Source organism: Lathyrus oleraceus, chromosome 2 (assembly GCF_024323335.1).
Source record: "Lathyrus oleraceus cultivar Zhongwan6 chromosome 2, CAAS_Psat_ZW6_1.0, whole genome shotgun sequence".
Lineage (NCBI taxonomy): Eukaryota > Viridiplantae > Streptophyta > Magnoliopsida > Fabales > Fabaceae > Lathyrus > Lathyrus oleraceus.
Window position 1 is genome coordinate 446,436,655 of NC_066580.1, and position 15,584 is coordinate 446,452,238.

The window sequence follows — 15,584 nt, forward strand, 5'->3', positions numbered from 1 at the left end:
ATCAACAAAAATAAAATCATAAACATCATAGAACTTTTATTAACAACAATATACTTTAAACAACATACAATATAGCTCACAAAAAAATAAAATCATAAACAACATAAATTTTTTTATCAACAAGAACATACTTTAAACAACATACAACATATCTCAACAAAAACAAAATCATTAACAACATATAACTTTTACCAACAATAACATGCCTTAAACAACATAAAACTTTTATCAACAACAATATACCTTAAACAATATTGAACTTTTATCATCAACAACATACAACATATCTCAATAACATAAAATTTTTGTCACCAACAACATAGCTCATAACACAACAAGCCTTAAACATCATACAACATAGCTCAACAAAAACAAAATTATCAATAACTTATAACTTTTATCATCAACAACACAACTCTAGAAAATATTAACATATAAAAAAAACATAAAAAATAACACATCTCATAACATAAAAGGTGGAAACGTCTACATACCTGAAATGTGAAGAGGAAGTGAAATAAATGAGTTTTCTGTAACACATTTTCTTGATCCATAAGGGTTAGAAAAGATATGTTGAATTTTTATGTAGAAGTTGTAAGGATAAGGCGTGAGAGAGTGTTAGGGTTTTGTTAAGAGAGCGGTTGTTTTGTCCTGAAATAGAGAAATTTCGCTTAAATATAAGTTAGACCATTTTGAAAGGTACTTTAATTTTAATATAAAAATTAAGATTGTAAGTGACACGCCCATTTTTTAACCAAAAAAAAATTATTGGTGGTGAGATTCAAAGCATGTATGCATTTTCCTAACACTACGACTATTAATATAGACTGTAGTGAAATGTATTTTAATAAAATAAAAAAGTGAAGGCGCCTAAATAAGAGCTCTTATTTCGGTTGGCTTAATAACCAAGATAGTAACATGTTACATTAGGCGTATTTTATAGTAGTGTGTGGAGAGGGATGACCTTACCATAGAACTTAGCCAAGTTTCTCACCTGCCAAATGGAAGAGCAAATATACATTATAGTTGCCTTGGTGATGAAGGAACTTTGATGAAATTATGATTAGGTAGTAACAGATGTTGGACCAGATGCTTGAGACAACATGTACAACTGATTTATGACAGATAACAGATTTTTGGGACATATGTCAAACACGATGTATGGGATATTTTATACCAGAAAAACCAGTTTGTAAGCAAGATGATAAATGCAGAAAGCAAATAAATAACATAAGGAATTGTTAACCCAGTTCGATGAAACCACACCTATGTTTGGAAGTACTCTACCCAAGAAAGGAAATCCATTATCTTGAGTTAGTACAATTAGTCTTATAGGAATAATAACCACATGTTGTTCAATGCCTCTTTATAATCCTAGTGACTTTCTATTTATGACTCCCTATAGAACTATTTCACTCCAAAAAGTCAGAAGGACAAATGAGCTTACTCTGAACTCTCCCATTTCAATACCATTTTCCTAATACTACCCGTGAAACTTCGTTCTACACACCCCCCCCCCCCCCCAAATATAAGAATCCCCTCACTTTCACTTAAACTGTTTCCCAAGTGTTTAGACAATAATATGATTGAAAAGATGAAAAAATCATAACACACAACTACTTTGTTCTCAAGCTTATAGAATTTATATCTAGGAACAAAGTATTACAACTTAACTAACAAACCAAACTCTATGCTTTTAGATATGAATGGAGGCACTAGAGTGGTGCACAATAATAACTCAACAAAGACTCAAAAGATAAACCCTAACACTGTCTTCAATACTTGCACACCTCAAACTCTAGTTTTGAGTCTCCTTATATAGCAAATCTAACTCTGGGATTTTTCTTCTTGAATAAGATCACGTCCAGAAATATAGAGGATTTGGTTTTAATTTGTTCCATAAAAGCCTCCAAAAGATATGATTTGTTTTTTATTCAAACTCAAATTTAAATCTCTATTTAAATTGAATTGGTCTCAGCTAATCTTTAACAAACAAATCAAATAAATCATTGCTAAAATATAGAAACCAATCACGGAACAAAATCTTCAGAATTTACGCTCAGAACAACAACAATTATAACCTACTTTCAAAGGCGAGATGTTACACACATACTTGAACATTTAGTTTGACATATGTCCTTGTGGCATAATTCTAAATCTTGAATAAATCACATAACATTTTTACTTGATATAATTCACAATTCCAACTTCTCAAATAAAGGATTTAGAATAAATCTCTTGTTAAAACTGAACCTCGTTTCTAATTCTTGGATTGAAGATCTTCTCATTAAGTGCAAATTCATATCTTGTAATTAAAACAAATATAATTAAATTTCTTCAAGGAATACTTGTTTAATTAAATCTTCAGCATAATCTTGGATAGAACTGAACCAAAATTATCTTCAATGCATATCCAATTAAATATTTTCTCCGATGAAAATCCAAGCAAATCTTCCAACTTCAAATATTTTTAATTAATACATATATAATTAAATCTTCTTCAAACATATGGATTAATAAAATCTTTATATCAAATCTTATTGAATAATATTTTCTAAAAGATACACCAACATATCTTCTAGGAATCCAACACCGACGCATACAAATTCACTCACAAATATTGTAATGCAGACTGAGGTCAGATGCTGGAACATTTTGTTCCACATGTTTCCTCTGCACAAAATATATATGTTAGAACATATAGTGGAACATATTATTCCGCATGTTGTCTCTTTACAAAATACATCTTGTACATATGTTGTTTTATCTAATGCAGCCAATCAAAAGGAAAAATAATCTTTCCCTTTGGAAAATTTTGGCTAAAATAACTTACAAGATATGATCTTCAAGAAGTAGCACAAGTAGCACATCATATCACACATCAGAACAAACAGAGCCAATAGAAGTAGCATAAGTAGCACATAAGTAAAATGGTTACTACATATCAAGAGATCAAATACACACATACACAAAACATCATGTTGAAATATCTTGTCCACATGATCATTACTCCCCTTTTTTGCCAAAATTTGGTAAAAGGAATGGAAAGAACCACATACAAAACAACAAGCTTCAAGATCAAGAACAAAAGTTTGACAGGAATAACAGATAACCAGACGAACACACATCTTCAGCCCAAAAGACTTCAAATTGGGAACATGGACCATATAATCAGACACAGGAGCACATACAACAAGGAACACCAAAATGGCAGTAGCAACAAAAACAAGTTGAGGTGAATAAGCTCTAAATTTTTTCCATCAAATACCAGATCAGATTCATCAACTGGTACACAAATGCTGGACATGATATCTGATATATCTTTCCCAACAAACAACTTATAACTGAAACTCAGCAACCCGTAAGAAATACTATCATTATTAACCTCAATATCCTTCATCAACCTAGGATAACAATCTCCAACATTCCGCATTGTCTTCAACAACTGAGCATCAATATGAAGCCCTATAAATTCATTATACTTAAGTGCTTCAACAAAAAGTTCTTTTGCATTATCATTTACAATTTCTTCTTCTACCTCAGCTGCCTTTTCCTTGCTCATAATCTTGTCAATAGAGGGAACCTTGACTTTACCCAAGTAATTAATGATTGAAGGTGAAAATTTCACACATTTTCCTCTATCATACACCATTATATACTCCTTGATGCCTTCAATATTACACTCGACAATAATGTTCACAATAAACTCCTTGACCATCTTTTCACAGAAGACTAATATCGATAACACTCTTCATTAGCCCAATAATCACTACTACAAAATAGACTTTTCGTCACACCAAACTATAATGGCCTGACTGTTGACCGTGGTAATACCTCATTTTGGTTGAGCTTTATTTATTTATATTTATGGAAATACATTGCACTACGGTCAAACTCATAAACAGTAATTATACATTTATGGAGTGACATGGTTCAAATTTCAACTCCAACAGTTTTCTACTTTTTTGTTACAATTAATGGTATCCTTATAATTATAATTTATAAATTAAAAGTAAAATACATATCACCACGGTTGTTAATGTGAACAGTTGCGAAAGTCATTACATTTCATCACGGTTTTAGAATATAACCATGGTGAAATTGTTTACTCATATATAATATTAGGGAATTAGCTCTCGTTTCATTACATTATCACTGTATCTTTCACATCAAAACCCTAGCACATATTTTCTGTCTTCTTCTTCGTCATTAGCTATCGCTTCATACATATAGGTATTCTTCTTCTTCCTTGTTCTTTCTTTTTCATGCATGTTATTTTTATGTTTCACATGATTTTCTTCTTGTTCGAGAGTTTATGTTTTTTTTGTATGTTGTTGTTTTCTTGTTCTGATTTCAGATCCTTCTCTCAACATGGATAGTGGGAGCAACAAACTTATCCACGAGATTCAGGTTACAAAGGAGGTTATTGATATGATGGAGTTATGGTTAAACAAAGCCAAGGAAGCTGAATCTATTAGGGATCACATTATTGTTGTTGAACCGTCTGATGGGACATGCTATAAGAATATTCTTTTCAAGAATCTTAACCGTGAAAAGATGAAGAAGGTAGAAGTTATTATGAATGACCTAATGAATATGGATGTAACTGATTCTGAATCATATGAAAACCTTGATAACTATGAAGACCTTGAGAACTACACAAATTCAACTAGGCATGGAGATTGAATGCCTTTGTTATGTTTTACATGATTTGTTGTTGGTTGTTGTTGTTGACAAGTTTTTGTATATTGTTTTTGTTGCTTGTTATGTTACAATGTTAATTCTAGTTTATGTTTTCAAAATAGGTTAACATTTTGAAAGTTGTTTATATTTCGAAATTTGGTTCAAGAGAACTCATACTATGGGTGTGGTTCATAAATGGGTTGTTTTGATATGGAGAAACAATACAAGATGTATGAAGCAATTTTGGAAGCTTTGTCCACCTTGTATTTTTTCTTCATGGCAACACAAAGTATATCAACTTCAGATCATTCCACAAATCTTTTCAATAAAATATATGTTGTTTCTAGTTTATAATAAACTCATGGTACTTTTCACAATGATCATCTTCTATAACTATGGTGAAATATTAATTATATTCCAAATAAATTGTTGTTGTTGCTGGATTTCGAACCCATAACTTACATATATATTACAATGGTTATTTAATATAATTATTATGATAGGTAGCATGCTACCTAGCTTATAACCACAGTCACACGCCCGTTGTGGAAACCACCATATATACAATCACATGCTACCTAAAAACAAACTTGAAATTGTCATTATATGTGTTTCACTACCTTCATTATATGTGTTTTCCATAGTAGGGAAGTTTTATCAGATCTATAATCTCTTTACAATCAAGAGAATTTTATAACTGGCTCTTTTTCACAAGTAACCCTTCTTAAAAAAACATCTTTACACTTGTGAACACTCAATGGGATGACACATTATCCATGGGAACAACAACAACATTCACAGGAGTCCTCTTTCCACCAACCTTTCTCCTTACAATATGCACAATGTCCAGGACATCTTCTTCATCATTTGTCTCAGAGTTAATTTTTTAAACAAGCTTTCTATTCACTTCAGAATTAACAAGGGCAACTTTCTCATATTTCCTCTGAGTTAGAAACTCAGTCACCAACATGGCATACATGTTGTCTAGCACATCTTGGTTGACATCTTCATTACCATCTTTAGTGACATCTTTAAGCATTTGTTTACTCCACAATAGTTGATTGCAACTACTTCTAACATATATACTTTGGGAATCAAAAGTGTAGTCATTGAATTGTTTCACTTGAAAATCAGGAAAGTAGGTAACATCTCCCTTCATGCTCAACTTAAATTCAGATTGCATTTGTTGAACAAAATGATCAACCATCTTGTATGAAATGTCACAAAGGTGAACTATCATAAGATTCTCATTGTCTTTCATAGTAATATCCTCCAGCAGCTGAACAACCTCTTCAAATGTCACAACTTCTTTTGGAAACTTCCTTTCAAGGGGTATCATCTTGTGATACAAATACTTCCAGATCAACACACTTTTCTTAAAATGGAAAGACATGTTGTCTAAGGGAGCAATAAAAACATTTGTGGGAATCTTATTGCCATAAACTATTATCTTTGAGTTCTTGAAATACCTTTTACTAAGACTAACACCTTCATTGACTGGATCATACTTATCATGAACTTCATTGTTCTTAGGGTTAGAACCCTCATCAGCATTAACAGAATCATTAACAACATCATCAATGTTATCACTCACATTATTCCCTACATGATCTTTTTCTTGAGTAGCCTTGTCTTGAGACTTGGTTATATTATCCATGATTCTCTTCATTATGTTGAAAAAATAATTAACTTCCACATAATCATCCTTCTTAATGACACCATCATAGGCTACAATAGAATTAACCTCAACATCTTCATGGACATGTTCGTCATCACTCATATAATTACTCGCAGGGGCCACCTCATCATTCTCCTTATGAATTTGAGACTCTATCAACCTCAAGATCTTCATGGACATGTTGTTCAGGAAGTTTGGAACATCTTTATCAAAATCTTGATTTCCCATAGTGGTTTCCTAGGTATCCACAACAAAATACTTTTGAATGAGATAATGGTTTCGTATAAGCCCATGCATGAAGGGGACATCAAGCACATTTCCACAAGCAGTTAGATCAGACATGTCAAAATGTAGAATATTATCGAGAGAAATATATGGAGCATATATCTTATAATTAAAATTCAACAGACTAAGAGGAACACCAATATCAACTTTACCAAACATAACATCATGTTTTTTAATAGTGAAAAATCCATAAATATGAGAAGGAACCCGAAGAGGAAGAATTATGCTATAATCACTAATCTTCTTTAGCTTCTTCTTCTGAACCATTGTTGGTTGTTCAAAGTTTGGAGGACCTCCAACCTGACCATCAACCCACCCTTCAATGACAACTCCTTTAATGAGTCTCATAAAGTCCATAAGTGGTAATTCAAAAGCATGAGTAAGATGTTGAAACATCTTGTATGACATCTTGGTTGCTTCCCAACTTGACATTCCTCATAAATTTTACCTTCTTCAATCTAGAGATCAATACACATATGACAACTTTCTCTACAACAACCCTCAAGCTTTCTGTGCCATATCTTAGTTTCTGTATCTACAATATCATACGTAACGTCTGAAACATGATCTTAAACATTCAGCTCTACAGTGGTAGCAACTATCTTCATCTTTACAAATTTCTTTCTCTTATTGATATCACAAAATGTAACATTATTTCTTTCTCCTATCAAGTTTCTACCGTAGATGTTGTCAAAATGAAAATATTCACAAGAAAATACCTTGTGAGAGGTACAAGCAATATGAACAAGAATATTAGGCTTGTTATGCCAAACTTGTTGATGATGTCGTTCATACTTTTCATTCCACTAGGGATGCATATGTTGATGAAATGGTTGTTTACATATAATTTATAAATGTATAATGGAATGGAGTAGACATGATTATTGCACTGGTAATCCTGTGTGACAGGATGTTGAGACATGTTACCTGATATTGTGCATTCTGCTTTCTGGTAAACACGTTTGACAGGATGTTGAGACAAGTTACCAGACATTGTGCATTATGCTTTATGGTAAACATGTTTGACATGATGTTAAGACATGCTGCATGGCATTCTACATTTTGTTTTTTGAATAGGAGTAGTACATAATTTCTTCGAATTTGATGGCTCACCAGTATGTATGACCTCTTTCATGTATTTGAAGGTTACAACATTTCTTGCTTGATTAGATTCATCTTTTTCATCATTAGTGACATTGGAGATTCTTCTTTGTTTCCTTGGAAAACTTAAGCATTCAAATCGTATATGTCCAAAATTTGTGCGTTTAAGACATTGGATCCAATTGAGATTTATTCTTTCACCATTTTTTCTTTTATGATGAAAATTACACCTCTTGGATTTGTGTTGCTAATTGTCGTGAACATTATAAGAGACATTATTCCCATATCTCATATTTAGTTTTCTCATCACTTTACTAAAGATCTTAATAATCCTGAGATATTCTTCAGAATCACATTCTACTTGGTCTTCACAATCTTAATAACTGCCTTTGGCTCTATCCTTTGGAGGATTTTTAATACCATAAATAATATTTGGTCTATAAACTGATCCTGCTTCTTTGAAATCAATCATCTTGAACAGAATAAGAACCTTGGAACACACCCAAATCAGGGTGCATGCTCTAATGCTAATTGAAATTCTGTCCAGGTGGGGATAAATGTTGGACCAGATTCTTGGGACAACATGTACAATTGGTTAATGACAGCTGTCAGATTATGAGGACAGATATCAGACACGATGTTTGGGACATTGTATACTAGAAAAAATAGTTTGCAAGCAAGAGGATAAAGGTAGAAAGCAAAAAAATAACACAAGGAACTATTAATCCAGTTCGGTGAAACCACACCTACGTTTAGGGGAAACTCTACTCAAGAAAGGAAGTTCACTATCTCGAATGAGGACAATTAATCTAATCATAGTGACTCTACTCATGTTGTTCAATGCCTCTTCCTAATCATAGTGACTTTATATTTAGGACTCCCTATAGAACTATTTCACTCCCAATAGTCAGAATGACAAATGGGCTTACTCTTAACTCTCCAAATTCAAGGCCAATTTCCTAATACTGCCTGTGAAGTTTCATTCAACACTCCCCCTAAATGTGAGAACCCTCTTAATTTCACCCAAACAGTATCCCAAGTGTAATTCAACATTCTTAAAGTTGTTTATATTAAGCTGATCATTAGGGTTAAGGATTGTGAAAAAGTTAGAGGGATTCTCATATCTAGGGGGAGTCCTGAATAGAAAGTCATTGTGTACTATTAGTAAGAGGTTGTGAACAGGGTGTGTTCATGTAAGACTAAGTGTACTAATACTATTGATAATGAATTTCCTTTATTGGGTTGGAAACCCCCACATACGTAGGTGTTGTTTGCATCGAATTGGGTTAACAATTATGTGTGTTCCTTTATTGCTTTTGTGATTCATCATCTTGTATAAGTTAAACTGTCATAACTTGGTTGTACACATTTTCCTAGACATCGTGTCCAATATTTGTCCCCTAGGACAGAAATTCAAAATCCACTCATGCTCTTTTTGCACAAAAATACTCAAGCTTTTAATAGTGATTGACATTTTGACACCTCGTAGTCTAATCAAAAGAAATAGAACATATCATTTTATAGTTCAATCATTTAAGCCAAGGGAATCTCCTTGTAATAATAATCACCTTTTAGGTACTCGCCGCTAGCGGAGGGACTCACCCTTTAATAATAATCACATTTAACTGAGTGACTCACCTTGTAATAATAATCACTTTCAGTTGAGGGACTCGCCTCGAGTCGAGGAACTTACCCTGTAACAATAATCACCTTCAACTGAGGGACTTACCCAAAGCTGAGGCACTCATCCTTTGATAACAATAGCATTTAGCTTAGAGACTCGCCCTAAGCTGAGGAGCTCGCTCTTTAATGCACGGTCTCCATCAGACAAGGGACTCACTAGAGAGGTGAGGGACATACCTCAAATGAAAAAGGCCTTAAAAACACTTTGTACTATTCAAAATTCCCCGTTCTTGAGGGACTATGTAGTGTTATATTTGTGAGTGCCCTGAGCTAGGGCGTCTCACCCAATACTGGTATCGCCCAAGCGATGCCTTCAAGATGCTACCTTGAAAGTGATCATGCGTGTAATGTTGTTTGTCATATGAAAGGGAGTCAATCACTACTCTCTAAGAGTTAGGTGATCAACAACCCCTCCTGATCAAGAGGGAACAGTTTCCGCCTCTTAGGGTTACCCAAACCCTAGATCCAAAAGGCCTCTATAAACATATCTCGCCAAATGGAGAGAGGACATATCATAACTCATATTGATCACACCCCTCATAAGCTTACACCTAAGCATATCATTCATTTGTAGAGCCTCTCACCTCACGTGAGCAAGACTCCTAAAACCACCACAAAACACCATCGTACACGGCTTCTCGCTGCCGTGGATAAGCCCTAACCACCATTAATTTCTACAACTACTAAGGCCTCTGAGTCCCCGTGTACTTGTAGGAGGAAGAAACACACTTGTACTTTTTGATCAGTACAAGTAGTATTTAAAAAAATGTGGCGTGCCTAGATTTGCACTTCAATTGTTTATTGGATGAGGTAAAAACTTTGTCAAAAAATGTACTATTTGTAATAGTGAACTATAAAAAATTTAAATGTAGTGAATAGTTTCCATATTCATTGCTATGTCAGGTAACAATTTAACACATTTAAAAAAAATTAATGTTGGTTTTAATTTAATAATCTTCAAAAACAATGAAATTGAAATTTTAAAATTGAAGTTGTAAAATTATAACTTATATTGAGAGAAAATGTTTATCGATTTGAGTAATTATTTTAAGAAAACTTAAACTTTGTCATTATACATAGAGGTGTCAAAAAAGCCTTATATGATAAAGCCCCAATAATCTGGTCCCTTATTTGGCCCCTTTTATTTCGGGCCCTTACTAATTAAATATATTTTGGGAATTTCTTATGGCACCCTATGTGGTTGAAAATTATCCTATGGAAAATCAGAATTGCCCCTCAGATTTTGGAGATGTATCTCTGGACGCACCACACACCAATGTTATGGCGCACCAAATGAGTGCCACCCTAGATTAATACTAAAATATATTCTATATATGCATCTCCGGGTATTTAAAAAAAATATATTCTTAGTTGTTCAGCCGAGTGGACATTCTGGAGGTGCATCTTCGGAGTATTGGGACGGGATTTTGAAATGTATGTGACCTTTTGCATGGCTGATTTTTCCGAAGATGCATTTTTGGAATAATTTAATATAACACTAAATGCATGATCACACAACCATAGTTATTTTCTACTCCGAACCCTTACCAAAAACCTTCCATTCCCAATCCCCATTTTCACTCAAAATCTTCAATCTTGTGTTCCATCACATCAAAGGGAGTAAAAGAAGTTCTAAGTCCAGGTACAAATGATTTATTTCAAACCACATTGCTCACATTAATCATGTTTTCATTTTGAAAAACATGTCTTTAATCCGGAGATACATTTCTAGAGTTTGTATGAACTCGTCTGGAGATGCATATCTGGTATATGTCTGAATTCATATTTCAGCTCTATTTATAAAATTTACACTTATTGAGTGTTTTGTTGTAATTATTTTCATTATATATGGTGCACCCCGATGTTTTCCCCAAACATGTCGTGTCCCCGGATGCCAAATATGTTGTTGTGAAGGTGGTAGATATTGGCAACCAATTTAAAAATGACCAAGAGTTTCAATTCCGTGATCATATACTTCAATGGATTTGTACGGAGGCCTCCAAATTGGGATTTGGTGTGATAATCAGAAGGTCCAATAATGGTTCAGATAGAAGATGTGCACTTGTGACAATGACGTGCAAAAGAAATGGGAAATATAGACCTTCTCTCCGGAATTTTAAACGAGATGACACTAGTTCAAGAAAACGTGAGTGTCCCTTTTAAGTTGTGTGGTTATATTTTTGCAAACAAGAAATTGAGATTTAATGTCATGTGTGATTTACATAACCATGAATTGTCTGAAAAGTTAGTCGGTCATCCAATTGCGTGTCGCCTCATGCCAGAAGAGAAGGAATACGTTGTAGACATAACATTGAATTTGGTTCAACCGAAAAATATACTTGCAAATTTGAAATGTAAAAGAGTCGAAAATATCTCAAATATCAAACAAGTGTACAATATTCGATACCAAGCTAACAAGGCGCTGATGGGGGATAGAACTGAAATTCCACAACTCTTAAAATTGTTGGATGATAACAGTTATGTGTTTAGGTACCGAATGTGCGAAGATGAAGTAACCGTTGGAGATATGTTTTGGAATCATCCTGATTCCATGAAGTTGTTTAACAAATTTCCTATTGTGCTCATAATTGATTCAACGTACAAGACCAACAAGTACATACTTCTATTGTTGGAGATGGTTGGTGTTATCTCTACTAATAATACCTTTTATGTGGGATTTGTATTTCTAGAGAGCGAAAAAGAGGAGAATGTTACTTGGGCCTTAGAGGTGTGTCGGGCAATGTTGAAGGACCAATAAGAGATTCCTAAAGTGATTGTTACTGACTGTGATATTGTATTGATGAATTTGATTGCAAAGGTATTTTCTACTTGTTATGCATTACTTTGTAGGTATCACATAACAAAGAATGTAAGAAGTTGGGTTAAACATGCGGTAGGGACAAAATAGATAAAGTATGAAGATGGAAAAATGGTGAAGACGGGAGTGGTTGTAGAAAAAAATAATGGATGCATGGAATGGTATAGTAAATTCTCCACTAAAGATTTATATGTTGATTTTGTTATGCATTTCAGAAAAGTGTGCGAGAAATATCCTGATTTGTTGAAATATATTGAAAGCATAATTCTTGACTAGGTAAAGGAGAAAATTGTTTATGCTTGAACCGATCAGGTTAGAAACCTTAGAAATACAACAACTAACTGAGTTGAGTCTGCCTATTCTACATTGAAGAATTGGTTAAGAAATATTAAGGTGGATTTGTGCAAAGATTGGGACTACATGAATCAAATGATTCAGAACCAGCATAATGAGATACATACATCATTTGGTCGGAGCATCACAGTTTTGGAACATAGATTTAAAGACAACCATCTTTATTCTTAGTTAGTCGGCAACATAACTCGAGCGGGTTTGGATTATATTTTTTATGAAGCTAAACGAGCTGATAATGTAGCTTCCGATAGCGCAAACTGTGGATGCGCAATTGTGAAAACATATGGTCTCCCATGTGCTTGTGTTATTGCGAAGAAGGTGAAAATTTGTAGCCCGATAGGAATGGATGAGGTTTGCACTCACTGGAAGAGGCTTAGGTTTGATAATGATGATGATGGTGTCATGAAAGACGGTAAATCAAATATCTATATCTTGACTGATTGGGAAGTGATACAGGAGATATTTTTGAAAGCCGACGACAATAAGAAACTCCATATCAAATAACAATTAAGGAAGATTGCTTATCTATAAACCACCAACTTGAAACCACACTCTTAACCGGTAAAAACAAAATTTACTCCGAAGAATCTCTAGCCTACACCGAGTGAAAATCCAATGGTGCGATCTCTTTCGTATTTTGAACATGTTGAAAAAAAATTCCGAACTTACCAAACTCCAAAATCTAAAAAAAGTGTTTTTAAAGGAGTTCGCATTAGCAAATCATCTCTTTCGCCGCCTCCACCAAAGATTTCATCAATTTACGAGATGTTGGTTTTTATGCAAAAATAGATTGAGTGGACCGTCAATGTTGAAGGTGATGGTAATTATGGTTATCGAGCTGTTCATCTTTACTCGGTAAAGGAGAAGATAATCATACATTTGTCCGCCATCAACTTATCCATGAGTTGAGGACTCATAAAGAATCATACACACGACTTTACAAAAAGAAAGAAAGCTTTGATGCAATTTATGAGTCTCTTATTCCTTGCCTTAGTTGACCAGCACCGGAGGCAAAATGGATGTGCTTCCTTGAAATAAGTCACCTCATAGCATGTATGTATGATAAAGTGTGTATTGATCTTATACGATACGGTTTTTCGGAAGCATTTTTCCCACTTTGCACCGCCCCACCTCTAAATCCAAATGATCGTATTATGTGTATTGGGTGGCTTTCAAAATCATGACATTTTGTTCAAAATTACTTGAAACCGAGATGCCTTACACCACTTAGATCACCAAAGTGGGTAGCTCATTCAACAACAAAAGTCGAGACTTGGTCGGGCCATTTTATGGAAAGGATGCAAGAGTTCGAGAAGTGAGCAATATTGAAAGAGAATCAAATGCACAAAAGTCAAAGGGGGGTACCACCCATAGATTTAGCCAACGAAAATTCTTTCGATTTGTTTTAATTTTCTGTTTAGTAGGACAAATCAGTGTATGTAATTGTGTTTCAATATTAATAAAGTGTAATATATACAATTTCTTAATATTTTAATACATTTTTTATCTTTGACAAAACATTTGGTCATTGGCCAAACAAAGTCTTCAATTAGGTTATGTTTTTTCTGCATGGTTTAGGATAGTTTCTGGAGGTGTATCTCTGAAACAAGATAGTAGGGTGTGGAACCAGAGATATATCTCAAAAGTGAGCACTGATACACATGGTAGAATTTACGAGGTCCACATTTGTCCATAACTTCTATAAATTAAGGGGCTCTTATTTTTAATTTCAAACAAACAAAAAATGTCTCAAATGTCACAAGTAAACATCACCTAGTATGTCACAAATGTTTTCTTCTCCAGCGCGACACTAGGGCGAAAGTTTAAGCTCAACGAGTACACCTCTTTTGCAGATCTGAAATACGAAGTCCATAATCTTCTACCTTACCGAGACAATAAAAAAATTGTCAAGCTCGAGTACCGTTCACCGTCGATTGACAACGAAAGGAAGATTGAGTTTAACAACTTTGAGCTCAAGACGGATGCATATGTAAGGGCTACGTGGAGTACATTTTTCTGTTTCGAAACAAAAGTTTCGTTCGAGTTGGAAGCGACGATTTCGAGATCGATCGAAGATATTGTGAAGATGTTGAAGTGTCCACATAGATATTGAAATGTAATGTTTTATTTTATGTTGAAATCACATATGTAATGCTTATTTTATTTATGAATGTTAGTTTTATTTTGTCAAAATACTAGCTTTGGGTTTCTGCTTCTGATTCTGTTGCACATATGTTCTGGAGATGCATCTACGGATAGGTTCTGGATATGCATCTTCGGGTTAAGAAAACCCAACTAATAGGACATCATTCGGAATGACCAAGGTTGCGTGTGTATTAGGTGTCATCTGGAGATGCATCTTCGAAATCTGAGGGCAATTTAATATTTTTACGTAAAGTGCATTAAGAAATTCCTTATATTTTTTACGCTTTATTTTTACGCTCACTCATATTTTTGTTTTTTATAGGGTTTAAGTAAGGGGCTCAAAATCTACTTTATTTGAAGCAAAATATTTTAGTTTTTTAATAATTATACATTTTTTTAAAAATAAATATATTTAAAAATTAATTTCAAAAATACTTTTTTCTACAAAAGAAATATTTAAAAACAAATTCTACAAAATAAAAAATTGACTATTTTATTTTTTTTCAAAAATGAAAAAAAAAACTTTTTAAAAAAAATAAAAAATGTTAATTTTTTTCTTAAAAAAAGTCAATTTTTCCGAAAATTAAAAAGTCATTTTTTTTCGAATATAAAAAAAATTATTTTTTTCAAAAAAAAAGATCAATTTATAAAAAATAAAAAAAAAGTTAAATTTTTCCGAAAATTAAAAATTCAATTTTTTCGGAAAAAAAATATTTTTTTGGAAATAAAAAATAGTCTATGATATCTTTTTTGAAAAAAAAATCAAGTTTTTTAAAATTAAAAAAGATGATTTTTTTATAAAAGATTTTTTTTTATTATTTTCAATAATAACAAATA